The sequence below is a fragment of the Alligator mississippiensis genome, chromosome 3 (assembly GCF_030867095.1).
Source record: "Alligator mississippiensis isolate rAllMis1 chromosome 3, rAllMis1, whole genome shotgun sequence".
Lineage (NCBI taxonomy): Eukaryota > Metazoa > Chordata > Crocodylia > Alligatoridae > Alligator > Alligator mississippiensis.
In genome coordinates this window covers 217,611,596-217,639,323 of record NC_081826.1, presented here as the reverse complement: position 1 = coordinate 217,639,323, position 27,728 = coordinate 217,611,596, and the positions used below count along the sequence as shown (strand labels likewise).

The following is a 27,728-nucleotide window of genomic DNA, read 5'->3' as shown; positions in this document are numbered from 1 at the left end:
ATGAGAGAGAGAGAGAGAGACAAAGAGACAGAATGAATGTGACCAGAATTAAAATTTAAACTTTACAACTGCTGTGCATCAACTCACCTTTGATTTATATGTAACACCGCTTGTTACTTATTTCCCTTTACTTTTGATATAGTGAAGTGTTCACATTTTACTGTTTAGTGAGCTAAAGTCAACAGTGCTTATAAATCAAAAGAGTATGTTTATGTATTTATTGGGATGGAGAAAATAATGCATATAAATTAGGAACTTATTTGAGCTTTGAAACTGGACAAAATCTAGACTCTCTTTCAAATAACTCATGAGAATTCAGTTCCCTTTGTTTTGATTTTGTTTTACTTCTGTGTCTCTGAATTTCCTGGATTTGCCTGGCATGAAAGTACCACGAATGTAAACTATTCTATTTAGATATGGGTCAAACCTTTGGAAATCTTGGGGGCTTATTTCAAACCAAAGTTTTGGCTGGTTAATCAGCTGATAGTGGTGGAAGATCAATGCAGCAGTTGATGTTACATGTCTTATTCAAGGTTACACTAACCAGATACCTATTCTTGAACTTGTCAAAGAAAGTTGTCATACTTGTAGTACAGAAATAGACATAATGGAACCAAACTACAAGATTAAAGTGTCCTTCTTACTAATATAGCACCTTGCTTCTCTTCTCCACTGGTAAAAAAAGAGAGCACAGGCTGTCCACAGTTCCTTAACTGGATATTCCCCAGGTGTGGTAACTTTCTAGCAGGCATACAGCCAACAAAAGCAGCTCCTACATTATTCCCTTCCCACCAAGTAGTTCTGATGTAGAAGAGTTTATGTTTGATAGTTGGCTGGAGTATAATGCACTCCAGTTTTCTCCAGGCAGTAGATAGTTTCTTGGGGGCTGTTACTAGCTACCTGGAGTTTAAATCAGCTCCTATAACTTATGAAGCAACTCCTTTGTTTAATGCTTATTACCAGTTTGATCATATAGCATCATTTGTGGCATTTAAGTCAGTCATCATCCAAATAGGAAGATCAGGGCTCTTGGGTATAGTCTTGGTACTCCAGGACTCACATTCAGTGAATTGCTTTTCACTGTGTTGTAGCTTCTCATCTTGAACTGACATTACATACCACTCGTCACTATCTGTCAGAAGTTATATCAGCATCTGTAGCAGCCGTTGCATCTTCCGGATGAAAAGTCTTGATGTTTACCTTTAAAATGTCAATCCTTCTACCCTCTTGATACTCGTAGACCTACTCATCAGTTAGTTTCCATCTGCCTTGAAAATGTGCTCAGAATAAATGATGCAAGGACAATTTAAATACGGAAGAGTAGCTGTAGTCAAAGTAGTCTTCAGTTTTCATTTTATAAGTCAATTCTCAGTGGGATTCTTCCTACACTGATAAATTACTTCATTGTGATTTACCTTTTACTTCTTGTATGGAGAGGCTGGTGATAATGGACCTTTTCAGTGGAGGTTGAAAGATGACAGCATTTCTCTGATGCTTGACTTAGGTGAAAGGAGATATGTAGGAGGCAGAGAAAGATGGTTGGTTATAGATGGAATCTCTCTCTCATCAGCAGCAATAGAGCTTTATTCAAATATCACATGCAAAAGCCCTTAAACAGGAAGATATGCTTATCTTTAATCAGGATAGCTAGCTAGGCTTTGGGGTATATGTGGGTAGCTTATGCAGTCTCCACTGGTTGCAAATGTTTTTTTGGGTATGACTTGGATGACCAACTTCTCTGCTGATCTGGTCTTTCAAATTACCACCACTCTGTAATTTCTGATATTTTGCTCCTTTTATCCTCAAAGTGCACTGCATGCTCTTGAAGTGTAATAGATCCTGGGCTTTCAGAACTTCTCTATGCTCTTTGTGGTCCAGCTTCCAGGGAAGCTCCAAACAAAAAGTGATCTTTGTTAAACCTAAAGCCACAAAGTGTAGTTTGTTCTGAAAAGAAACCAGCGGTGGAGGACTCAGGAGTTCTGTTCTGAAATGTCACTCTGTGAACTACCACATTCACATATTCAAGTGTATAGCCAATTAGCATAATATTAGTTGGTATGAATGTCCCAAAAAGTCTCACCCTTTGCTCCTCATAATCTCCCTATGAGTCATGGGATAAATCCTCAGTTGTTGAAGGTTTATGCCTGTTTTTTTTCTCCAACTTTACCCCACACTTCCCCTTTTCTCTTCACTGTCTCTTATGAACAAGCCTGGTAGAGGCATTCTGAGACAGCCACAGGCCTCAAGAGAACAGAACCAAAGTATAATATGCAGCTGTGATTTTGGCTACTAGAGTAGCTCTTTGTGAACTGAAGCATTTATTCACCAGTTCAAATTAGAGCAAATATGAGGCTGCTCTAATTGTGCTATGGTTCATTTAATAAAATCTAATTGTGGGGATAGGAAAGTGATGAAAAGCTACATGTACCCTTTCCCCAGGTAATCTAACAAGTCAGCTATGATACACCTGGTGATCTAGTCCATGTCTAACAAAGTGCAGGTGTAGTGCAATGGGGATCAGAGAATATGGCCGAGTTGGCAATCTGTTCTAGCTCCTCACTTAATTTTTTGCTGTTCCCAATAACCTTGATAATCATTTGTTTGTTTTGATTGTATACGCTTAAGGCAAATATTTTGCCTATTTACTGATTCCATTTAGGAATCTCATTTGAAGAACTACCTAACCCAGAATATGATAAATCAGTGTTGTCCTATTACTTAGGCAACATTGAAATGTTCTCTATCACTTCTGCTTCCAGATGTATCAAAACTGGTCACCACAGGAACTGAGTTTCTGTAATGGGTGGGAGGAGGGAGGGTGTCTAGAAATATCAGCGATCTCTATTCTATTTAATCCCTATTGTAAAATAAGGCTTTGAGGAATGAATGGATGACAGACTGAAAGATAAAGGTGATTGTTAATGGGAGACCAAAAAAATTTGTCTCCAAGTCATTTGTCTGACTCCAGTTTAGACTGATCTGGCAGCTTTTTGTTAGCTTTCTGTTAGCTTCCTACAGATATGCCTATATACAAATATGAATTCCCTATATAAACTATGCTTTCAGCCTTAGAGACCTCTCAGGACTGGGGCACATTGGCAAATGAAGCTTGTACTTAAGCTTGGTATAGATAGGAATAAAATCTCTAGAACTGTCAATCAGGCACCTATCACAACATTCACTTAAAAATGAAAAAAAGAAAGTTCTCCTTTGATGTGTAATTGCTGCTCTGCCCTTCCTCCTCACTGCCCCTGAGGAGCAACCTTATGTTCGTATACATGCACCACATAAAAGAACCACATCCAGAACAAGCTCCTTTCCGTTGTGAATGTGTATCAGCAGAGACTTGTTCATTTAAGAGAGTGAGGAGGTAGAGCCAAGCCAGGACATTCTTCATTAAAATGCAGCTCCCATTGACTCATCACTGGGAACATTTCTGAAATCCTCATCAACTTTGTGGTAATATTATTACCAAGTATTAAGACTCCCTCTTCAAGGGGATCCTAGTTAGTGAACAGCAGACTGTTTTTAGATCTGTCTACCACAAGCCTGATCAAGAAATGTGGTGAACCCCCCAGTTTGTAAAGGTTCTTCTGTTACTGAGAGAGGCAAGGATTTCTTAGGGGGATATCTTTTATTGGACCAGCTGCTTTCAAATGCAAGACTGCCAGGACACAACCACAAACCTGGGGCCTCAGCCCGATCAGTACACCTGATTATCCCAGCCTGCCACCCTACAGCTGGTCACCAAGGCTGGTCAAGGACATCCTGAAGCCTCCAGCTGGACCCAGCTGTGGCCAGTCACTTACAGTGGAGTGACTGGACAAGGTCAGCTGGCCCTCCAGTTCCCCCGTATAAACCCCTGACCCAAAGCAGGCAGGGTCTCGGCAACAGGACTCAGGATGATCTCAGACAAAATGCTGTTCCCCTCTGGCTTGTGCTCTCTGACTCCACTCTCTGCTTGATCTCCCTGTTTCCCAACTTGGATTGCTCTCTGACTCCACTTCCTACCTGATCTGCTGTCATCCTGACTTTGCTTGTTTCTAGACCTTGCTCTTGGATTGACCTCCTGGCTTCTTGACCTAGCTAACTCCTGACCTCAGTCAGTACCTTGATACCTGAGGAAATCCAGGCCTGGCTGCCCATGACCCAGCATGACAAAGACTTGCATTTGAAAGCATGTCTAACTTTGTCCCAACTATGCACGTGCTTCAATAAAACAAAATATCACCCTAAGAAATCTTTGTCTTTCCCAGAATTTCTGGACCATCATGGCTACAACATTATTCTAAGTGTACAACTGGGACACAGTTGCTGATTGTAAATTTTTTCTATCAGTATCACTGTAATCATGCATTCTGAACATGACATGACAAGGTATAAAAATGCAAACTGTGATTGACACTTGATTTTTTTTTCCAAAAAGAGGAGAGAAATGGATTTTCTAGGGCCATCTGATAATTAAACTCAGGAATGCTGACAGAATAGCTGAATGGATAAGTAGCTGCTATCCTGCAATTATATATCAGGTTATTACAGATTTCAAAAATGGTTCACTATCCATCAATGAATCCATCTGGATCATTGAATTAAAAAAAATCTAATTTCATTATGCATCTTGGGGACCATTGTGTAATGTCTGCTCTTTGGCTCTGTGTTAACAGCCTACCTCATTTGCACTCATTCACTCCTTCTAAAATGAGATGTGGTTTCAAAGGAGCTGCTTTTCAATATTTTCCATATGCACATATCACATACTTCAAAGCACGTGACGTTGCCTTGCGGCACAAATCAGCTTGGGTAATGCCCTCTATACAATAAGTCATGTATGAAAGTATATTTTGAATGACACTATGAAATATTTGGAATTAGAATGATTCTAGGTGGCAGATTAACTGGTAACTCTATTAACTTATAGTTCAATGACAGACAGATATTTTAGCCTTAGCAAGAAAAAGAAAAGGTTAATTAACAAATCACATCCTCATGGGAAACAGATTTTTTTTTTTTTTACAAGACACTGACACATTTTAAAAATATATATATTTATATATGTATACTCTCAAGTGCAGCTACATAAAAGTGTATATAAACTTTGTATGTCTAAGGTACAGCAATATATTACATGCCGGTGGACGTGTGTCTAAACCACTGAGTTTGTTTCATATTACTTACTGCATGGGAACCAGTAACTGATACAAAACCTCAATTTACCCATGGAAGACACAAAAGGAAGGGGTTTTGTTTTTAACAGTCTTGTTTTTATATATCCTGACATGTTAGCAGGCTAGAACTGAGACTCTTTTGTAGTAAATTCCTAATTTGTTCGTTTTACACTGTCTGAGTAACTAGATCAAAAAGCAGTGTCAAATGCCCAAAGCAGTGTTTGTCAGCAGTTCTTTTTTATTTCAAAGCATTTGAATAGAGGAAAGCTAGTACTGTATTTCCAAACAGATATAGGAAGGCTCTTGTTGGCAGCCTCTTGCTGCAGAATGAATACTTACAATGAGCATAGACCATTTGTCTGCTGATTACAGCAGACCCCAGGGGAGCTGATGTTGGCTCTCTTTTTCACCTCTTTCTCTCTGTGTCTCCTTGCTGTGACAGTCCCACCCCCATCCCCCACAGCTTTGAATAGCTCTTACTTGTCTGTGGTATATTTAAGTCTGTTTTTCCAAATTAAAATAAGACTAGAATGTTTGAAATGTGTTGACTTGTCTTGAAGGTTAACATGGGGGGGATTGGAGGAAGCTATTCTCATTTGGAATTCAGCACTGATCATAATGAATGTATTTGGTATTCATGTGAATCTTGCATGTATTTCCATAAGAGTGCTACTGTAATTTAACACCGGTACTAAAAACACTGAGGGGAGAGGGGCACTTAAAATAAAATGTCACTATAAAAAAAAAAGGATATGCATTGCGTCTCAGCAGCAACACTACAGTTTGCCTGTTGTTTTAATGCTTGATTTATAAGATTCTTTCCCCTTCCCCCACTCATTTACATAGAATTTTCCCAGTGAAAAGATGAGGAATATTCTTTTACAGTGCTAAATATGTAGCTTTATGATTCAATACTCCCAGGGGCAGCAGTGATGTATGTGCTATCAAATTACATGGGTTTTACACACCTATTTTCTCTGATATCCAATAAGAAATGTGTACTTACTGCAGTAACCTTGCATTACTCATGCTGCACTTTGGAGAGACAGAGCACTCTGCACCAAGAACACTTACCAGCACTCTGTCTCAGGGTTTTTTTTGTTACATTATACAGTGTTTTAAAAGGGAAAACATGTGTTATGCCCTAGCAAATCATTTCCTAAGTTTCCCAATTCATTTTAAAAACAGGATTCTGGACCAGACACTCAGCTAGCATAAGCCAATATGATTGCAATTGGCTTCAAACCTCATGTAGATTTACACCAGCTAAGCATCTGACCCTGCTCCTCTAAATATCCTCATCCCTTTCCCAGCAGGTCCCTTTTCTTTTGTTAAAAAAAAAACCAAAAAAACACAAACCCTGATTGCATTTGGCAGTTTTCTGCTTTTTCATTAGGATGTTGTTGCTGGAGCAACGCAATGACACAAAGGCTTCTAAACTTTAATTGAATGAGGATCTATGTAAATTCCTGCTGTTGAGATTATAATGAGCCTTTCTAGGGGCAGGAGGGCATTTCCCTCTATCCTGTTGTGATTTTTATAGTTATTGCTTTGCTCACCTAAACCCTGCTCACCCTCTGTCTCAATATAAGGCACTCTGCCATTTTAGGGAGCACAAAAATAGACATAGGGACCAAAAAAGTGTGTGTTGAGGGGATGGGGGAAGAGAAGCACAGCAGCAGGACTCTCAGGGCATTTATAGATGTGCTCCATAAGGTGGGGGGATGTTATAATTAGTGCAACTCCGAGAGCTGTGCTAATTAAAAGCGCCTGGAGTGTCACATATATCAGTGTCTCCGCACTGAAAAATGGCGGTGGAGAACTTTAAAGCACCCCGCCACTATTTTTTAATTCAAGGACACTGATACTCGCGACATTGGAGTCTGCTGGAGCACAGTAATTACCACGCTCCAGCGTACTCAATTAATCGAGTCTGCTCCAACATGCTGTAAATTGCAGAATGTTAGATGGAGCAGCCTCCCTACATATGTGTAGGAGCCCTCATTACAAAGAGTCCTAGCTTCCATTTAAAAATGGTTAGGGCCAGATCCAAAAAGGTATTTAAATACTTAACCTCCCATTGAAATCAAAGGGCGAATTCTGTTTTTTGGTGAAGTGGAGCTGGGGTAGTTCAGCTCTGGCCTATAATCACTGGGTCTAAGGAATACAAAGAGAAATCTTAATTGCATGACTCCAGTGTTACTGAAATGTAGATCTTTTCCAGAGTATTTCTACACCCTGAAATGATAGCCAAAATAAGGAGGATGCTAAATGACAACAGAAGTGCTATTTTAAATGTCAGCAATGTTAACTATTTCACTGCTCTGAATATATAAAAAAGGAGAGACAGCATCATATTATGAAGAACTAATTAATCTACTCTGATTGAGCAGTTATTTTATGAAGGCCTTTTCTACCACAGGGGGAATATGATTGATTTTATTGCTTAAAAGGGCTGAGCTGTCCAAAGTTTGGGTGGTCTAGGTACTTGAGTGAATGCACTTTACATAAGCATATCAACAATTCAGTGCAAACTCAGCACTTTCTCTTTTTTAACTTCTAGAAAGAATACAGTAGCCCTTGGTAATATTTCACAAATTTCTAATATCATGGGCAACATAGGTAACCTGCCTATGATGATATGTTGTGATGGGTCTTCACTTTGCTATTTGTAATCTACAGTTTATCAACATGGGTTTGTGATGCCATACAACCATTTTTTATTTCACCAACTAGTGGAGTTAAAAGCAGTTTTATTAATTTATTCTAGCAGGACATAAATAAAATGGTGGGAGAGAGGCAAGATTAAATAATTGAAATATACCCCTTTACCATAAAAGGTAATACTCAACTCTGTGGCAGTGGTAACCATTTCCTTTGGTGGCAGAAATCTGAAACATTCAGATTTATCACAGACCGAGAATTGCACAGAGATACCGTTCCCTAGCTGTTCTGAGGCAGGTTTTTGGTCTTATTAAAATATGATCTCCGGAAGGAACGAAAAATATACATTGAAAAATACGGCATTCAGAATGCAGAACCATCTGCCTCAAACCAAACTCATGCAAATACAGATGACCTAAATACATATTTTGTCATAGCTCCCTATCACTCTTCCTATATACATTTTTGACATTCTGAAATGCATTTCCGTGACTATTAAATTAAAGGCAGAATATTCCTTTGGAATGTATTTTAGGGCCAGTACTCTGTTGGATGAATTACATTCTTTATGTAGTCACATAAAACGGCACGTCAGATGGAACTTAACACTCACAATAGGTAATTGTTAACTGCTAATTTGTTTACTGAGGGCCTAATTCTACCATCCTTATTTATAATGAGTTACTCTACATTGCTGCTAAAAACCTTTACTCTAGTACATGACAATTAAGCTATGGTAGTATACATGCACTTATTAAAAATTAGCTACCCCATAAAAAAAGTGACAGTAGTAATAGGACATTGGGAAAAATGCTCTTAAAATAACTTATAAAGGAATTCTGTTTTAATAGCTTCAAAAGGAACCAGTTGATCTCCTGAGAGCTTAGTCATGTGCCTAACTTTGTAGAAACAGGTCCTAAGGGTCCACTCATCATGGATAATAGCAACACAAATGGGACTTAGAGCCTTGACCTAGCAAAACATCTATGCCCGTGATTACCTCTAAATGTTGTGAAAAGTCCTTTGAAATCAATAGGGGTACACTTGCCTAATCAATATTCACAATTAAAAACACTGTTACATTTTAGTTTGTTGGACTGACCTGCATTTTTTAATTTTGTTTTTACTTTTTCTATTTTTAGGTCAGTTCACATTAAACTTAATTTCCCTATGGGCATGTCCTCTGTTATTTAGGTTCACCTTCCATTAACCCAAGCCAAATAACCCATTCCTTCATTTCTATATCTTACCTTGTAGCCATTGCCATTGTACTACTTTTTCCTGGAGAAATCAGTCAACTATCCTGTAGAGACAGGAAGTAGGATGAAGAAAGAAAGAAAGTCAGAAATAGGAAGCCACAGGATTACTGTTGGTAGATATCCTGTGCTTGCAATGATTCTCAACCTGAGTGCCTTGAGATCCTTTTAAGGGTGCAATGGGGTATCCTGCAATACGACCGCTGTTAAGTGTACCACTACCGTCACATTTTATAAAATAACCCCAGAGATTTTGAATAGGAATCCATAGGATCACCTTCTGACCTGCTGGGGTCTTTTTGAGTTCTTTGCAACAAAATAATTACTCCATTATTTACCTGTATTCGAAAAAATGAGTTAGAAGTAAGAGTTGACATTTTACAAACAATGTAACTAGGGATCTAAAAATATTGAGAATAACTGCTGTAGCACCTATGTAAAATTCAAACACACTGCAGAAGAGATTGGGGCAGGCTCCAACTCAGGCCTAGAACAGAGCTTCTGGATTTGGTAGTTGATTTAGAGGTGTTCAGTGTAGATTATCAGAATGTGTACAGCTGAGAATGACCCTCAGATTAAACCCAAGTAGCAATGGAGACATACACCCATGTTGCTACATTTCCTCAGGGGAGCTGCAACCTCTTGTATTTTATTGGAAGGCTCCCTGGCTAAATTACATCTTCCCATGGAGCATTCTCTGGCACCATCATGAGGAAGATTGCAGTGCATTATGGGAGATGGAGTCCTTCAAGAAGAATGTTTTTCCCCCTCCAAATTTTGCAAGGGGAGAGGTATGGGAATACAAATTTTTCCGGTGAATTATATTTTTGTGTGAAAAAACATTTTGTTAGAAATACCTGACCTCCAATTATTTGTAATCCCCTCTAAAATCAGAAATTAGAGAGAAATACAACACTATGAAGAAAAAGAGATGTAAATATATATAAGGAAAGTTATTTCAACCCTTTCTGAACACCTTAGGTGTTAATTATTATTCCAGGTGATTTCACCTGTTCATATGTTACCTGTTAAGGGTGAAGACCAACTTCTAAATTCTTTATTGCAGGGATTGTTTCTCAGAATGCATTTATATGGTGCATTACCCAATCTCACTTGAGGCTTCTAGATGCTAACACAACATAAACAAACAAAAACAGTGAAATAAAATAATTAATAAGAATCATATGTTTTAGTTTGACCTCTTACCACTTGTCACCATACTATTTAAAACAGGTTTATTCTACATGCATGAACAATGTTCTTTGTGTCTCCCTGAACTGGACTGAAGAATATTAGCCTGCATAAAAAGAACCATTTGTGAAGGGGGGAAATGTCCCTGGTGAATTGAGTTTCTACTCCAATAAATTTGGATCTGCATAGAAACTCAACCTTTAGTAGTTCCCACCCACAAATAGCCTTCACATGGCTTTCGAATTTCCGGGAAGAGGTCTTTAAGAGCTAGTCCTGAAAATGTGTAATATTTACTATCTAGTTTAATGATCCGAAAGGCTGTGCTGAATCAGAGGTAGAAATGTTAAAGTAATTACCCTGGAAAGTCAATTTAATGAATGCCCAATATGTGAAAGCATTATTTCTGTAATCTTTTCTATTGCCCAATTTATCATTTTTATTGTTCATTTACTTATGTTATACAGTTCTGGTATGAATTATATTCTCTAATATTACTTTTTCTTCAAATATGACTCGTTAGATAGATACAAAAAAGAGATCCTTTTTAAAAAGGGCCTTTTGTACTTGGGAAAACTTTCAAATGTATATTTAAGCATAAATCCATTTACCTCTCAAATATTTCGGGATAACTTGCTATGTTTTTTTACTCTAATTATAATATGAATAAGGACTTTCATCTTTACTATCTTTTGGGTTTTTTTCTGCTTAGTTCATAATGTGGTCACAATATGGAATATGTGGCTTTTAATATCAATTGTTAGGCCTTTCACCTTCCAGCCCTTATGCACATAATTTCAGTCATAATGCATAATTTCACTGATGTTATTGGAACTACTTATAGGAGTTAAGTGTGGGTATAAGTGTTGGTAAAATCAGAACCTCAGGCAGTTGATGTGGATGAAATATATGTATTTGTGGTCTTGTTAGAAGTACAAAGCAAATAAACACATTTTTTCCTTCTACTTATCTTACAGGATACAAAAATACCTTACTTACTGACCAAATGCACCTTTCTTCCCAAAATTAGTCCTCCAAAATTGGACGCATGTCTTAAGCAGGGAAGCTGATCTTTCTTCACCAGAATAGAAGCCTTGAGGAATAGAAGCAGGGAGAAACTGCTGCAAGATTTTACTGGGTGCATCTACACATGAAGTTAACAAGACAATAAACACAGTGCAGTTTGCACTGGAGTTTATTGTTCCTGGGCGCAGCATTTATACAAGGACTTAGGACTGCAGCACGCTAAGCTGGGGCTGAGGCTCCTAGGGGTCAACAGGCTGCAGAGGGGCTGGCTGGGGCATGAGGGTGCTAAAGTGCAGAGCTAGCCAGCAGGCAGCCTGCACTTATTATTTAAGGTCACAGTTTATTCTTTAAGGTCTGAAGCTTGAAGTGGAGCTACAGGGTTAACCCTCTTACAGCCACAGGAACTGCAGTCAGGATCCTCTGCAGTCAGTATTCAGCCAGGACTGGAAAAATCTTTGTTTCATTTGGCCTTTCCAAAACCAGGCCTATGTCTTATTTGCCAGGAAGTGTGATATGCAAGAAAAGATGGGAGTAGGAAAGAGAAAATGTGTTATCAGTCTATGAGTTTGAAATCACATTTCATTTTCACTACGCTTGCCACACTTCCACCTGAATATTTCTGCAAGAAATTTTCATTTTCATGTACTTTTGGAAATAAGCACATCCCCAAAGTATGCGTATATACTTTTGTATGTGGAAATGATATGCTTATTATTTCAAATTTATAAAGTAGGCCCCATAAGTCCTGAACAGGAAAAGTGAAGCTTTGTGCTAGACACCATATAAACAGAAAGGACAACTCAGTGCATCTGCTCTGGGGATGCTCAGGCATTTGTCCTATAAATAATTCTTCTAATAAAATGATTACCTATATGTAGATAGAATAGCAGAAAACAAAATTATTTGAAAAAGTAATAAGAAATCAATAAAAGTGACTATTGCAAGTAAAAGGGAGGCCAAGATGGAGAAAGAAGGGGCTGGGTGAGTATTGCCAGACTTAAAAAATGGAAATATAGCATTGGAACATTAATATGATTATTTACTGTGAAAATGTAAAGAATAGCCAAGTGCAATTGCTTTTTCCCCCTTCCTTTGTACCTGATCCTGCTGGTATAAATAACAAATATTTTAATCACTTTATTCAGTATCCTCTTTTAGGTCCTTAATATCTCATTTGAATTGCACTTCAGAATTGCTGTCCTCCGCTTCCATGACTAGAAGGACAGTCATGTCTCAAATTGGGTATGTAAAGATGTTACATTTAGATTGACCTAACTATGGTTAGGTTGGTCTAAATGCCAATCTGTACAGATGTTTGGGGAGGTTAGATCAGAGAAAAAATGGCCAGCCTGATGTAATTTAGTTCACCTGAGGAGGTGAAGTAAGTTAGATCGGGACTAGACTGTCCCAATTTAATGAACATCTGTACATGTTTGGAATGTAGGCCCGGAGCAAGGAAAGCTTAGCTGTGCTTGTCCCAGCCTGGGGGCTGTGCTTTTCCACCCCCCTCCCCTACAATCCTGACTGGGCTATGTTTAACCCCCTGATCCCCCAACCCCAGATGGATCCCAAACCCCTGCTCACCCACCAATGCCCCTGTAGACCTGTCAGCCTCTATGACCTGCCATCCACCCTGATCTTGCCCACCCTTCCCCACACCCTAACTTACTTAGATGGGTTCCCAGTGCAGCTTTTGGCACCAGCAAACATCTGCACAAACTGAACCTGATCTACCACTGCATTGTTTAAGTTGCATAATTGCAGACTGAGTCCCATACACATGTGTACATAACCCCAAGTGTGTCTGCCCACATATGGGATGACACAAAAGGTAATTCAAGATCACCTGAAGTTGAAAAATTGATTGAATATAAATATATTTTTAAAAATTAAAGTAGTCTGTTATTATACAAGATTCAAATCTACTACACAGATATAATATGACAAGACAGGTGGGTGCTCCATCAATTGAAAGATTTTTTTACTCAAGACTTTTCCCTTATATTCCATTTTCAGATTATGGAACAAGATGTCTGAGACTGGTAGAGATCTGCAGAATCACTGCTACAACTGTTCCCTGAACATATTTCTCTACACATGGACATATAGTAGCACTGGGTGCAAACAGAAGTGCATTGTAACTCAGAACGCTTTTCAGATAGTGTTCTGAGTTACAACAATTCCATGGACTATATATAAATTCACTGTTGGTTCCTTGGAGGAGGAGAATCTAGCTACTGGCTTCCAGCCTGCAGCCAGTTTCTCCTAGCAATGGCCCCTGCTCCCCCCCAGCCTTTACCTGTTTTCAGAAGTGGGGGGGGGGGAGCAGAGGGAACTCATCCTAGGGGTTCCCCAGCCAGAGCTGGAGTGTGGGGTGGGTGAACTGGAACCCCCTCCACCTTAGAGGGCTCCAATACACCCATCCAAACTCCAATGGGGGCTAAAAAAACCCCAGACTGAACTCCTTTTGCTCCCTTTCTCCTCTCCTATTCTGAAACCTGCAACATGCTGGGAGGCAGGACAGACATAAGTTATAGAAGAGGCTATGTTTTGAAATGGTTATGTCTATGTCTTTATCTAATCTCTTATACAATGAGGGTTCAGAATTTCACCCAATCAACCATCTTTGAAGTGGTCTGCAGCCATACACTTGTGTTTGGTTGTAGCTATAGACCACTTTCTGTGGCCAGATCAGGTGAGAACTGTCACTTCTGTCTGTGTCCACTAGTGCAACACTGAAGAACTGGAGAGCAACAGCAACATCAGTAAGAAGATGAAAGTAGGCAAGTAATGCCATTATGAGTTATGAATGTAGCACCAGCAGTGGCATCACGGTAGAGAGATCATTCCTCCCATTGTTGCAATTAAAAGGCTGTGCAAATGAGAAAATTGGGTTGCTGAATAGTCCAGCCACTGAGAGCACCATGAAAGATTCTTTATTACCAGTAGCTTCCTCTCCTCTCTTCCAGATGACAATATTGGGCCCAGTTCATAATGCTTGGTAAAGTCTGAAGTGCTTCTGACCTGGAAAAAATGACAGTGTTCTGATGTTCCAATGGTGTGGCTGTTCCAAATCAAACAACTGGTCCATTAAACTTACAAGATAAGCTGAGACCCTGTGATGGCCTGGCTGAGATGTTGACATATAGAATGCATTTTTGTAGCTTGATTGTACAGAGAAGTGTAAGAGGAAAGGACTATGTGTGCTCCAGTGCTGTTAAAAGCTTGGTAATTAAGAAGCCACCGGTCAAGCAAGCTGTTCAACAGCAAAGAACTTAGAGCAGACATAGCCCTTAAGTCTGAGTCCAGGCCTTACAAATTACACCAAGACAGACTTTCCTAGTGATGGATACGAAACAAAAAAGGGAAAAGAGAGAGTAATAATCATCTCTCTCTGGCCTGCAGGCCTATCTGCACATACTAACATGGGAACTTTGGTTTATCAAATCACTGACAGAGGAAGGACCTAGGCTTTTTCTTGCAAACAATAATCAGCACTATTTTCTGAAAATATTGATTCGGGTCTCTAAGATCTGTTTGCAGATTGTGCTGTGACACTGGTCATTTGATATAATATTATGGTATAAAAGTTACTTGAAGGAGAGGACTATAATATTTAACATTAATGTACTTAACAACTGAATTAGTCATTTCTGGGCAAGATAAATGTAGTATCAAAACCCTATCCAACGTTAGTGATTACTAAAGGCCATTGATAGTAACCCCGGAGAAAACAGAGTAAGCTTTAAGAATCATTAGCATGGATTCTCCCTGTGGGAGTGGCTAGGGAATACCTCAGCCTTTAGGAGATTGGTCATCTGTCCCCAGGCCATGTGACTCCTCCACTGGCTCAATCTTTTTGCAGCTCAAAAAACCCCACAAAACTTAAAACATTGATCCTGCCAGTAAATATTCCACTGGGGACTCAAAGTCACAGTCCACAGATGTGAAGGGTTCATTCACACACACATGGGACAAATAACAGCTTAGCAGGAATTGGTTTACAATCCTTGTGGACTCCTGTAGAGCTAATAAGTCTAGAAATACCACTTGACTGGAATCATATGATAATCATATGATTATATTTTTGATACACTGCATAGTGCTTAAGTATAAAAATAAAAAATGCATTAGAGCTTAGGCTTTCCTTTATTGTATCAAATTAAATCGGATTTAATGCCTAGTTGTGTGTCATGCAGATCAGATCCATTTGTACAAGACTGTATAGTGTGAAGCTGGTTCAAATGAATGAATAGCTTTCTCATTACTTCACCCTATTCTGCTGTCTCTTTTCCTGTCCTTTGTAATGTAATGGAGGACAGCTGTGGCAGTGAAGTGAATATTAACTAACCCTAGCGCCTCAGCAGATTGCGACTTTAATCCCTGCAAATACCACTAAAATCAAAATTTAATTACATTCGGCGTAGCTCTGTTAATGCCTGAAAAATATTTAACAATTAGTGGTTGGCTTAATTAAGCAAACTGCCTTTCACAAAGCAACCTGAAAAGTTTCTCCCCCTATTTTATCCCTCAGACTAATTAGTCTGATGTAAGCTTACAGCACTTAATTTACTGTTACTGAGTCGGCCGCTTAGCTGATCCAGTTTCTGGGGCTTAACAGTCTGTAATGGAAGGAGAAGTTGTAAAAAAAGAAAGAGAGAGAGAGAGAGAGAGAGAGAGAGAGAGAGAAGGTTAACTGAACACTGCTACTCAGTAAAAAAAAAACACCCCCGAAAAAGCCTGTTAGTAAACTACTAAGCATCACTATCTATTTCTTCATACTCTGTTATATACTTCAAAATGACAATCTGTTCCACCATGATATTATTGATACAAGTTCAGTATGTGTTGAATACCATGCCAATTAAGGTACAGCCACTTCTATGAAAGCACACTGCTTTATGCAGCCAGAATATAAAAAGGTGTTTACATCTAAATTAGCAGGGAATGGGTAACTCTGAAATGGACTGAATTAGGTATTTGTTTTGAAAATCTCTAATAAAGACAGAGAACTGTAAAGCAGAAGGTGTTTCAAGGGTGACTTCAGTAATTAATTCTTGTTGTTTTGATTAAAATGATGTAACTTTGACCTTGTTTTGTTTGTGGTCTTCTGATGCACCATGCACTGCCGTTGTTCCTTTGCATTTCACAGAACTTGCATTTCTGAATCTCTTCCATGAGACTCTATAATTACAGATGTGTCCTTGTTTGCTTGCTGAAAAAAAAACCTAATACGGTTACAAAACTTACACGTACTACTAGAAATTACTATAAACTGTTTTTTGGATTCCAAAATTGCCATTCAATACACTAGAAACCCCCCCCCTCCCCCCCCATAATTTATTGTTGAACAGTCAAAAGATTAAGACCTAATTTCCTGGCATGATTTTTCCAAGTGATACCAGACAGGTTAGGTTCATTTAACTTTAGTGGCAGATATTTGCCTGAAGGCACTTAATTATACAGATGTCCTTTTTCAACTTTTCAAGATTAATATTAAACACCGTGGTTTTACCCATTATACATCTGCTGTGTGCAAAAATTAATCCAATTTTTGCCTGGGGTATGTGTGTTTATTGTGGAAGTTAGTATTTTGTTTCCATTTTGATGCACACTCAAGTAATGTTCAATAGTATAACATAAAAGAATATTGCAAGTCCCTCAATAAGAAACACTCTACACTGAAACCAAATCACTATTTTTTTGTTGTTGTCCTTGAAGAACTGCACTTCAGATGACCCAGTTTATTATTGTGAAATCCAAAATGTTGTTCTTTGAAAGGATCTATTGGAAAGCCTTTTGAATAAGCAAGCCCTATACATAAGTGTATCACGTTCAAATTAGGTAGAAAAGTGGAGAATGCAGGTTTACTGCTAAACAAGCTAAATTACAAGTACAATGCATTAAGAAATCAGATTGCCTTAATCCACATATGGAAGGCACCCTGATTAAGACTAGTTTAAATCAAAATATTGTGTTTCTTTCCTGTGCCTGTCTTCCTTTGGGAACCACAGTGAAACTAGCTCTGTCTACTCTTTACAAAGGTTGGGCATTATGTTCTACAGCTGAGTTCCTGGTTTTCATCTGATCTTTAAATTTTACACTCTTCTTGTCATTTTTTTCCCTTCCCCCCAGTTCAAAATGCTTTATTTTTTATTCAGGCTGTTTCTTGTTCAAAATACTAAAAAGGAGTAAGATTTAAAGTTAGCGTGAACTGGTATGACTGAAACAAAAATTATACATAGTTTGGTACAATTCAACCTAATTGGTAGCACTTGCTTCAAGGCTCATGGTTGATTAAAAATGGGGATTAAATTACCATCATAATACTGAAAAAGTAGTCCATTCAGGCCATGGTTGAAATACTGTATGTTGACTGAAAAATGTGAAGAAGCACCTGGCAGGTATATACATCCTCTAATGAAACAGTTTAGCTTGTATCAACTTCAAATGCTTTTGACTATTTAGCCATGTACAAATAACTATCTTCTTGTGAATGTATGCCTGCATTACTGTTAAGCAAATGTTCTTTCACCATCAAATTCCACTTTTCCAGTATGTTTCCTCATTGAAAAAAAAAAACAAACCATAACAGTTTTCCTTAATGATATAAATAATCCACTTGCAATTGTCTATTATACATCTTTTCCATTCTCAAAAGCCATTATTGCTTTTGGGTTTTTTTTAGTTGAAATTCTTAGGCATTTATAATGGCATAATATACTTAAATAGCCTTTGAATTTCACTGCAAAAGAGCAGCGTGTGTTAAAAGCCAAAAAGAGATGATCAGACTCAATTCACTTCAATTCTTCTGTCACAACTTTTCAACTGAAAAAATGAACTAGAACTCTTTCTTGCTGTTTCCAGGGGGGGATCATGATATAAGGTCAAAAGTTTTGCCTCTGTCAAATGCATTTAAAAAAGAAGAAAATCAAGATTAGAATTTATGATAAACTTAACAAAGGGTGTAAAATTGTTGCAAACCTCAAGCTATAATTAATGTACAAATTAATTTTGGGGTATTGATATCTAATGGAAAAAATCTGCTGTTGGGTGCACGCATGCATGCCACTTGTTGGATTTGACGAGACCTGCATACCTCTCGTTGATACCCATGTATATATTGATAAAATACATGTGGACTAGATGCATACCTGATATGAATTGGCGTTAAATGCTTTAAAAAACCCGAGAAACAATGACACCATGACATTTCAGACCACTTAGAAAACCAGGCCCAGTTCAAGGGGAATGGTGGGGAAGGGCTGAGGATGGGAGCAGGGTGTCTGGGTTATACTGCTACAAGTAGTGCTGCAGTGATTCAGGGCAGAGCTGCAAATTTTAATGTACCTCTAAAGTACAGAGTCCCCTGTACTTGGGGGACTCTAAAGATCACTCTCCCAAGACAAGGTGAGCAATCAAGTGTTCTCAGGAGAACTAACAGAAGCAGCTAGCACTAGAGACATGATTGTCATGGATGACTTCAACTACCCAGACATCTGTTGGAAAGACAATTTGACTGCCTCTAGCAGGTCAGCCAACTTCCTGGCAACAATAGATGATCTGCTTCTGACACAGGTTATGGAAGAGCCTACCAGGGGCAAGGCTACCCTGGACTTAGTGCTGGCAAAAGGGGAGGACATCATAGGTGACCTAAGGATTGATGGTACTCTGGGCGACACTGACCATGACCTGATAAGGTTTACCATCTACCGTAAGACTGGGAAGTTAGTCACCAGAACAGAAGTCCTGAATTTCAACAAGGCAAATTTTTGGCAAACTCAAGAGGCTCATTGGAGAGGGCCTCTGCAACCGGCATTTGGATGATCTGGGTGTGCAGAAACAATGGTGCTTCCTTAAGGAGAGAACTCTCATGGCTCAAAAACAGGCCATCCCTACACAGGAAAAAATCAGGAAAAGAGCCAGGTGACCTACTTGGCTCACCAGTGGCATTAGGGAGCTATTGAAAAAGAAAAAAGAAGTGTATATGCAATGGAGGAATGGCTTAGCAACCAGGGAGAAATACACCCATATTGCCAGGGTCTGCAAATACAAGACACAGAAAGCCAAGACAGGCCTGGAGATCAAACTGGCAATCAGTATAAAGGACAACAAAAGTCTTTCTATAGATACATAGGGAGCAACAAAAAAATTGGGCTCCATTGTGGGACCTCTACTGAGTACCCAGGGGCAGCCCACAGTCAACACATGCAAAAAGGCAGAACTCCTGAATACATACTTTGTATCGGTATTCTTGAAACCCAGCAGGGGCTGCTCATCTTACTAGAGGCTCAGGGAACAAAGGGAAGGTAACAACCTACATGAAATCAGCCCAGAATGAGTGAAGGATTTTTTACAACGCTTGGACATCTTCAAGTCCTCTGGACCAGATGACCTGTATCCAAGAGTCCTGAAAGAACTGGCCAAATGTATAGCAGTGCCATTGGCCAAGCTATTTGAAGAGTCATGGAACTCAGGAGTGGTCACAGATGACTGGAAGAAGGCCAATGTGGTGACTACAGGCCAGTCAGTGTGACCTTGGTCCTGGGTAAAATCTTTGAAAAATTAGTTAAGGAGGCCATCAACTGCAAGCTGGTAATGGATAGGGTGCTAAACAGCAACCAGCATGGCTTTGTTGAGAGCAGATCATGCCTGATGAACCTTCTACAACCAGGTCACTAACCATCTGGGTAAGGGACATGAGGTTGACATCATCTACTTAGACTTCAGTAAAGCCTTTAACTCTCTCTCCCTTGGGATTCTCTCTAACAAACTGGAGAGTACTGGCCTGGACCAGTCTAAAGTGAGGTGGGTAGACAACTGGCTCAGAGGATGCTCCCAGAGAGTGGTGATCGATGGGATGGCCTCATCCTGGAGGGCCATCTCCAGTGGGGTCCCCCCAGGGATTGGTGCTCAGACCTCTGCTATTCAATATATTCATTCTTTGGATGAAGGGGTAGAAAGTGCAATGATTAAGTTTGCAGATGATACCAAGCAGTGGGGAAACACGGGCACACCAGAGGATAGGGCAAAAATCCAGAAGGACCTTGACAGACTGGACATATGGGCAGAATGAAATCAAATGAGGTTTAACAGGGAAAAGTGCAAGGTCCTTCACCTGAATAGGAAGAACTATTATCACAACTATACAATGGGTGGTGGCCTACTGGCTGGCACAACATCTAAATGACACCTGGGCATCACGATCGACTGGAAGATAAATATGACCCAAAAGTGTGACAAGGCTGCCAAAGGGCCAATAAAACTCTGGTGTGCATCAGCTGCTGTGTGGCCAATAGATCCATGGAGGTACTCCTTCCTCTCTATTCAGCATTGGTACTCAGCTGGAGTATTGTGCCTGGGTCAGGGCACTGCACTTCAAGAAGGACATAGATAAGCTCAAGAGGGTACAGAGAAGGGCCACCCATTTGATTAAGGGCATGGAAGGTAGGGTCTATGAGGAGAGACTCCAGAAACTGGGTCTGTTCAGCCTGAGGAAGAGCAGGCTGAGAAGTGACTTGATAGCTGCCTACAAGTAACTCAGGGGGAGCATCAAGAACTAGGAGAGCAACTATTCGGAAGACATCTCAAGGGAGGATGAGGACCAAGGGACATAAAGTAATAGATGGTGAATTCAGGTTGGATATAAGGTAAAACTTCTTCTCTGCAAGGGTCACCAGAATCTGGAACATGCTCCCAGCAGAGATGATGCAGTTGCCCTCCTTGGAGGTGTTCAAGATGAGTCTGGACAGGCACCTTGCTGATCTCATCTGAGCCCAATACTTCCTACCCATGGCAGGGGATTGGACTTGATGATCATATAGGTCCCTTCCAGTTCTATGATTCTAACTGTCTCAGGGTACATAAGCTACCCCTCCCTATCTATATTTCCTTACTGCTTCAATTTGGCAAAGCACAGCAGGAGAGAGGAATCATTTGCAGACTGATTCCCAGGAAAAGTTCTAGTGGAGGAAGAGGAAACTCAGTAGTCAGATTTCCTACTTGTCACCTATGTGGAGAAGATCAGTAGAGACAGGAAATGGGGTGCAGAAGAACCTCTAGAGAACTTCCCGTGTATCAATCCTACTTAGCTCAGATGATTACTTAACACACTGCAAAGAGGGGTGGATGATGGGGGAAGCACAGCCACCAACAAAGCTGATGCTCAGAAAAGCTTCAAGGTTAGGGTAGACTGAGCAACTGTGGGGAAAGGTTGGAGGATTCTAAGATGGTTGGTTGGCAGATCAGGACAGGACAGCAGATCTAAATACAAGTGTAGGCATTTCTTTAAGGAAGCCCAGGGAAGGCTGCTGTAACTTAGGGCCCCAGAGGTCTTCATGTTTTAGCTTTGATCTTCCCAATTTGGCCATGGTCTTGGTCCTCTATCTCCCTTGTATTACTCCAACTGTTTCCAGGAGTTTCTGAAGATAGATAGGATCAGATTATATAGGAGTTCCACAGTTGGCCAGAATAATTTTAACCTTTAACAGGTTTTGCAGCATTGTTTTGGGTGTTTGGGGTAGGACTAAGGAGAGGAGAGTTGTAAGGGGGAGTTGTGAAGGGGAGATTATTAAAAAATTTTACTTTTGAATGTTAGGGAGAAGGCTTACAGCACCATCTCTGCAACCTCTCCTCCCTTCCCCTCCCCTCATCACTGCCTCCTTCCTAAAACTGATTTTCAGGTAGGATAAATAGGCAGGTATAGCTTAAAGAACCTAGTAAGACAATGCCAATTTATACCAGTTGAGCTTCAGTTTCTTGACTTTTTCTTATTTATAGACAGTTCCACTTCTCCCCTGCCTCTCTTATGTCTCCCCCAGCTCAGAGGAGATTAATCCCCAAATAAAGGTAGTGAAAATGTAAAAAAAAAAAAAAAACCCCAAAAACTATTGTCTTTTCTTTGACTGAGCTAAGTTTTGTTCTGATCTAACAGATCACATAACTGACTTTATCCATTAGAGGAATATACTATTCCTATTACTTTAATTTCATCAGTACACATCAGTTGGCCGAATTAGACTTTTGCTTTTGCATGTGTGTGAAAAGACAGGCACTTTGCATGTAAGAAAAATAAGATATGAACAGGATTTTTAAAAGAACTGAATAATAGTAATGAAAAATATTCTCAAGTTGCAACAAAAACAGATGGAAGATCAGTGATAGATGCCATTTTTAATGTGTTTTTGGCACAGGGAAAGATGATAAAAGAATGCCAAGAAATGTTGTAAAACTTAATACAAATGTTGGTTGGCAGCCTTAAGCAATCATACAGAAAGGTAGATTACTTACTGATCAAAGGGGTGCGTGGTGAAATAATTTGTATTTGTGCATTTCCTTTGTATCTTAAAATTAAATCTACCCAATCATGCACTCAACAGATGTAATAGCAGGTTTTGATGACTTTTGCAAAACATTAAGTAGTAATTAGGAAAGCATCCAAACCTACTCAGCAAATTAATAGGTCTAGAAAGTTCATATTGGATTTGCTTTTTATTTGCATGCTATGATCATTTTCTATGAATAGGCCAGGCTCTTACAAATGTTACAAATCAGTTTAATATATAGGAAAGTGGGTTTAGTGTTACAAATACACAGAGTGTTTAAAATCAAATTAAAATTGCCCATATTGGAATCTCTCTCTATTTTTTTATCATTGAGACAACATCATTCATTATTTTCCAACAGACTGGCATGTTTGAAAATGTCATTTGTTCAAAAATGTTTTACTTGCTTCTCAGTAACACTGTTACTAGCTCAAATCAAAATCCAATTCCTCTAGTGCTGCACTGGTGTATAGTTAGAGTATTATTTTTGCCCCTTTTCTGTCATCAGGCAAAGCTGGATGTAATAAAGGGCACATCAATAAAATGTCAGCTTTAGCTGACATCATGCTCCTGGCCTCCTCAACCAAAAACCAAACCACCTCCCGCCCCCCACAAAAAACACCCCCCCCCCACTTTCAACTCTTATCAAGATGCATTAATTCTCTTAATAAGAGAATTAATGCAAAGGCATTTTACTATACACAGATTGTACTAACTCACTGCATTCAGGATGACCTTAAATAATGCTGCCTATCTATATTATTAGTATGATATGTAGCAAATAATATCAGTTACCTTTCAAAGAATTTACTTGAGACTCTTAACTCCCAATGCTTGAGAGCATAATGATAATAACTCAGTTCCTGTGTCATTACTGTCATTATAAATGCACTTTTGAGAAGATTGTAAATTAGTGTCCACGAGCATTGCTTTCAGTTGGAAACTTTGGTTCTAGCCCAAGTTCCAAGTCCTGAATCAAAGACAGTACAGCCTGCTGAGCTGCTTTTCCTGGAGAACTATTAAAGAAAATAAACCCACAAAAATTAAAGGAACGTTAGAAATAAAGTTAATATTCTGATGTTAGCTATTCATACTGTACCTAATATTGCATATGATACTCTGAACCTCAGTAGACTAACAAAGTTTTCACTAAGGAAGCCCAATCTGATTTTTCCTTGAAATATAAACTGTACCTTCATTCAAGTTTTAAGGTACATTTGCTTGATTAATGTGCCTTTCCACTTCCAGTCCAAGCAATTGCACTGAAATGAAAGTAAGATTATTCAAACAAGATTTTTGGCACTAAGAAAGTATTGGAAATCTTCTGAAAGTCCATATTCAGGATTTTTTTTCAGCGTTCCAATGTAATTTCCACATTCTGTGAATACACTTGGAAGAATATCTAAATTGCTGAATTTCCTTCCTGTGGTAAATTGATCACATTTAAAGTTATTGAAATACACGTTTTTCAAACTCAAGGAAAATATCCATATCAAAAAGGTTTTTCTCTCTTACCAGATGACTATCTACAGCAATAATGTAAATATTTTTGCATTTAGTAATATTGTGTTTTATAATTACATTATTCTGGTGTGTTCTTTTAATAACGTAACAAAACCATAAACCCTAAAGACAAAACTCTATCAGTTTCAGACTCTGACTGACAGTGGTCATATTGGTACATTTTTTTATTAGGGAGGGAAGTCAGTCCAGAATATCATAAAGTGCTAGAACTCATATGCTTTCCGTGCATCCACGGTAAAACATGCAAGTTCACTGGACATTAGAGACATTAGAGGGCTATACATTTTAGTTCTGGTTCAGAAAGTACACTTAGCTCATTAATAGGGATGTGTGTTGCTTATACATAAAACTGGTATGCTAACAGATTCTCACACCCTTCTTTTTTTGACTAGAGTGATGAAGTCCTATACATCTTGAGTGGGGTCATTTCATTTGCATAGAGCCTACTTCAAGTTCCTGCAACATGGAAGCTTCAAGTGGCCAGGCATGTGGGAAATGGTGCCGTGTGCCTGGGAAACAGACTCTGTTCTGTTTTCAATTACACCAGCAAAGGCAGGAATATCTAAGTAAGGAAAAAGGGGAAGCAAAAAGGGAGCATTTGTACTTTCCCATATCCTGAATAACTAATCCTGCCTTAGTGACGTAAAGAAGAAACAGCCATTTTTATAAGCCATAGGCTTGAGGACTTCAGGGCACTGGGAGTACAGCTTTGAATTCTGATCCAACCCCAACAATTTCTACGTATTTCACTATGCAAAACCATTTTTGCTCAGTCTTTCAAGGGGGTACCTAAATTTCACTTTGTGGAGGAATTTTCCTATCATATAGTACTCTGCTATTGATGTCTGATAAGACCCAGACAATGAAAAGATAAAATTAAAAAAAACCTGACAGTAGTAACAGAGGGGTCTAAATGATCCTGAGACACAAATTTACAGGCATCTGCCAGCAAGGTCAAGGAAGAAGATCTAATGCTCTTATGTCAGTACTAGAATGAATCTTCCAGGAGGTAGGCATCTGGACTCTGCCAAGATCTACTGCAGTACTGGGATATATAGAGGAGTAGAAAAAAGAATTATAACATTACCCAATACCTAGGAAAGGAAAGGAAACAACAGTATCAAGATGTGCAAGCCACTGTGAGCACTTCTGGATTATTTATTTAATGGAAAAGTTGGGTTTTTTTTCCTTTAAGTAATGCAAATCCTATTTAAATACATATTCATTTCTTATATGGGAAGTATTGTACTTAGAGATAATAGTAAAAGGGTAGTTTCTTATAGTATAGAGAATTCTAAGGTGGTTGTTCAGTAAATCAATTTACTTCAGCTAACCCAAAAATTAAGGGAAAATATAGAAATGATAGAACTTTTTCTTTTAGTTTTAATATTTCCAGATATATATCTGGAATATATATATATTATATCTGGAATATTATATCTGGAATATATATATATATATGGAAATATTAAAACTAAAAGAAAAAGTTCTATCATTTCTATATTTTCCCTTAATTTTTGGGAAATATTAAAACTAAATATTAAAGAAATATTAAAGAAATATTAAAACTAAAAGAAAAAGTTCTATCATTTCTATATTTTCCCTTAATTTATGTGTGTGTAATATATATATATATATATATATATATATATATATATTACACACACATACACACACACATTTATGCATCTGATCCATGTGCAATATTATTGTGATGGTTCTTAAATATGGGATAACTGTCCAAACAACACATTTGACATGGATTTGCAATAGTTTCATTACTAAGACTGCATTTCTGTGGCTCTCAATAGATGTTGGGAATCAGATTGTGTCTGTGCCATTGTTTCTGAGCAGAACCAGATATTTGTTCATCACAAGGTAATTTACAGATCCACTTTCTGGAAGTTTTAACTAGAGCTGGTTGGAAATTTTCTGATGAAGCAGTTTCAATGATTCACAGCATTCAAACTGGTTTGCAGCTTAAGACAAGTTACTTTCTGGTTGGTTACTGAGGAGAATGGGCTTCTAGTGTCTATGGCTGTGGGTAGCTCCACCAAGCCAGAGCTTCAAGCCTTCCTGCCACAAAGCAAAGCGCCCAAAAGCCATGGGCTGTATTGCTTCAACCAGGATGCACCCCTAAGATCTACATTGTGAAGGCTGGAAACCTTTAAGGCACATGTCACAAGAGGCACAAACAATCAGTCTGTGGGTGTATCTACACAAGACATTTACTGTGGAATTCCCCAATTAGCTCCGCAGTAAAATGTTACTGTCTACACGTGCAGTGCTATTAGGACAGAGTAAACTAATTAACTCCACCACAGGAGTACTCTCCTATGGTGGAGTTATTTATTCCACTGCAACGCGTGTGTAGACACGGACCCAGCTGGCTTGCCCCACACTGAAACACTCTTGTGCCTCAGCCAACCCCTTCACAGCACGTTACGCTGGGCAGGAGCAACCCCAGGCTGGTAAGCTGACTGCTGGGGCCCCCTGCCAACTGGGGCTGCTCCGATCTGGCTCAACATGCTGCAGTCCTGGGCATATATGGAAATGTCGTGCCCAGGAGCAATGAACTCTGTGGCACATGTAGACATATCCTGTATATAGCACGTGGCAAATTAGGAAGGGGTCAGGTAGCACAGCAGCAGAAAGGACAGCAGCATAAAGCAGAGCAAAAGATCAGGCAGGGAGCACAGGGAAGATAGCATAAAGCAAATCAGTGGATTGGGAAGAAAAGAACTGTAGCGGCACTCAGGAGGACGGAGGGAGCATAGGGCTTAATTTGTGGCACATCTGCCAAAAAGGCTGGCCCCCATTCCTCTAAGTCTTAGGGCTTTCAGGCCTTAATCAGGAACCTGGCAATCATAGAATAGGTTCCAAGGTCTGTAGCTTCAGGGCTACCCTGTAGTTCAGATTGCCTCAGCTCAGAGATTCAGAGATTCATAGATACATAGATGTTAGGGTCGGAAGGGACCTCAATAGATCATCAAGTCCGACCCCCTGCATAAGCAGGAAAGAGTGCTGGGTCTAGATGACCCCAGCTAGATACTCGTCTAACCTCCTCTTGAAGACCCCCAGGGTAGGGGAGAGCACCACCTCCCTTGGGAGCCCGTTCCAGACCTTGGCCACTCGAACTGTGAAGAAGTTCTTCCTTATGTCCAGTCTAAATCTGCTCTCTACTAGCTTGTGGCCATTGTTTCTTGTAACCCCCGGGGGCGCCTTGGTGAATAAATCCTCACCAATTCCCTTCTGTGCCCCCGTGATGAACTTATAGGCAGCTACAAGGTCGCCTCTCAACCTTCTCTTGCGGAGGCTGAAAAGGTCCAGTTTCTCTAGTCTCTCCTCGTAGGGCTTGGTCTGCAGGCCCTTGACCATACAAGTTGCCCTTTGCTGTACCCTCTCCAGGTTATCCGCATCCTTCTTGAAGTGTGGCGCCCAGAATTGCACGCAGTACTCCAACTGCGGTCTGACCAACGCCCTATAGAGGGGAAGTATCACCTCCCTGGACCTATTTGTCATGCATCTGCTGATGCACGATAAAGTGCCATTGGCTTTTCTGATGGCTTCGTCACACTGCC

At 39.4% G+C, this 27,728-nt stretch overlaps 1 long non-coding RNA gene across 3 annotated transcripts; it reads right to left on the bottom strand.

Moving 5' to 3' along the window:
* Positions 1 to 204: 204 nt before the first annotated feature.
* LOC106740173 (uncharacterized) lies at positions 205 to 25,254 on the bottom strand. Of its 3 annotated transcripts, XR_002087146.1 has the most exons (8): positions 23,419 to 25,254; positions 16,390 to 16,514; positions 15,859 to 15,921; positions 14,243 to 14,323; positions 11,273 to 11,366; positions 10,111 to 10,214; positions 9,080 to 9,132; positions 205 to 1,499 (listed from the first exon to the last, which is right to left on the bottom strand). It is a non-coding gene; the product is annotated as an uncharacterized LOC106740173 (long non-coding RNA). The 3 variants fall into 3 exon arrangements; XR_002087145.1 differs by having other exon boundaries at positions 14,243 to 15,921; XR_001373610.3 differs by having other exon boundaries at positions 14,243 to 16,514.
* Positions 25,255 to 27,728: the final 2,474 nt, after the last annotated feature.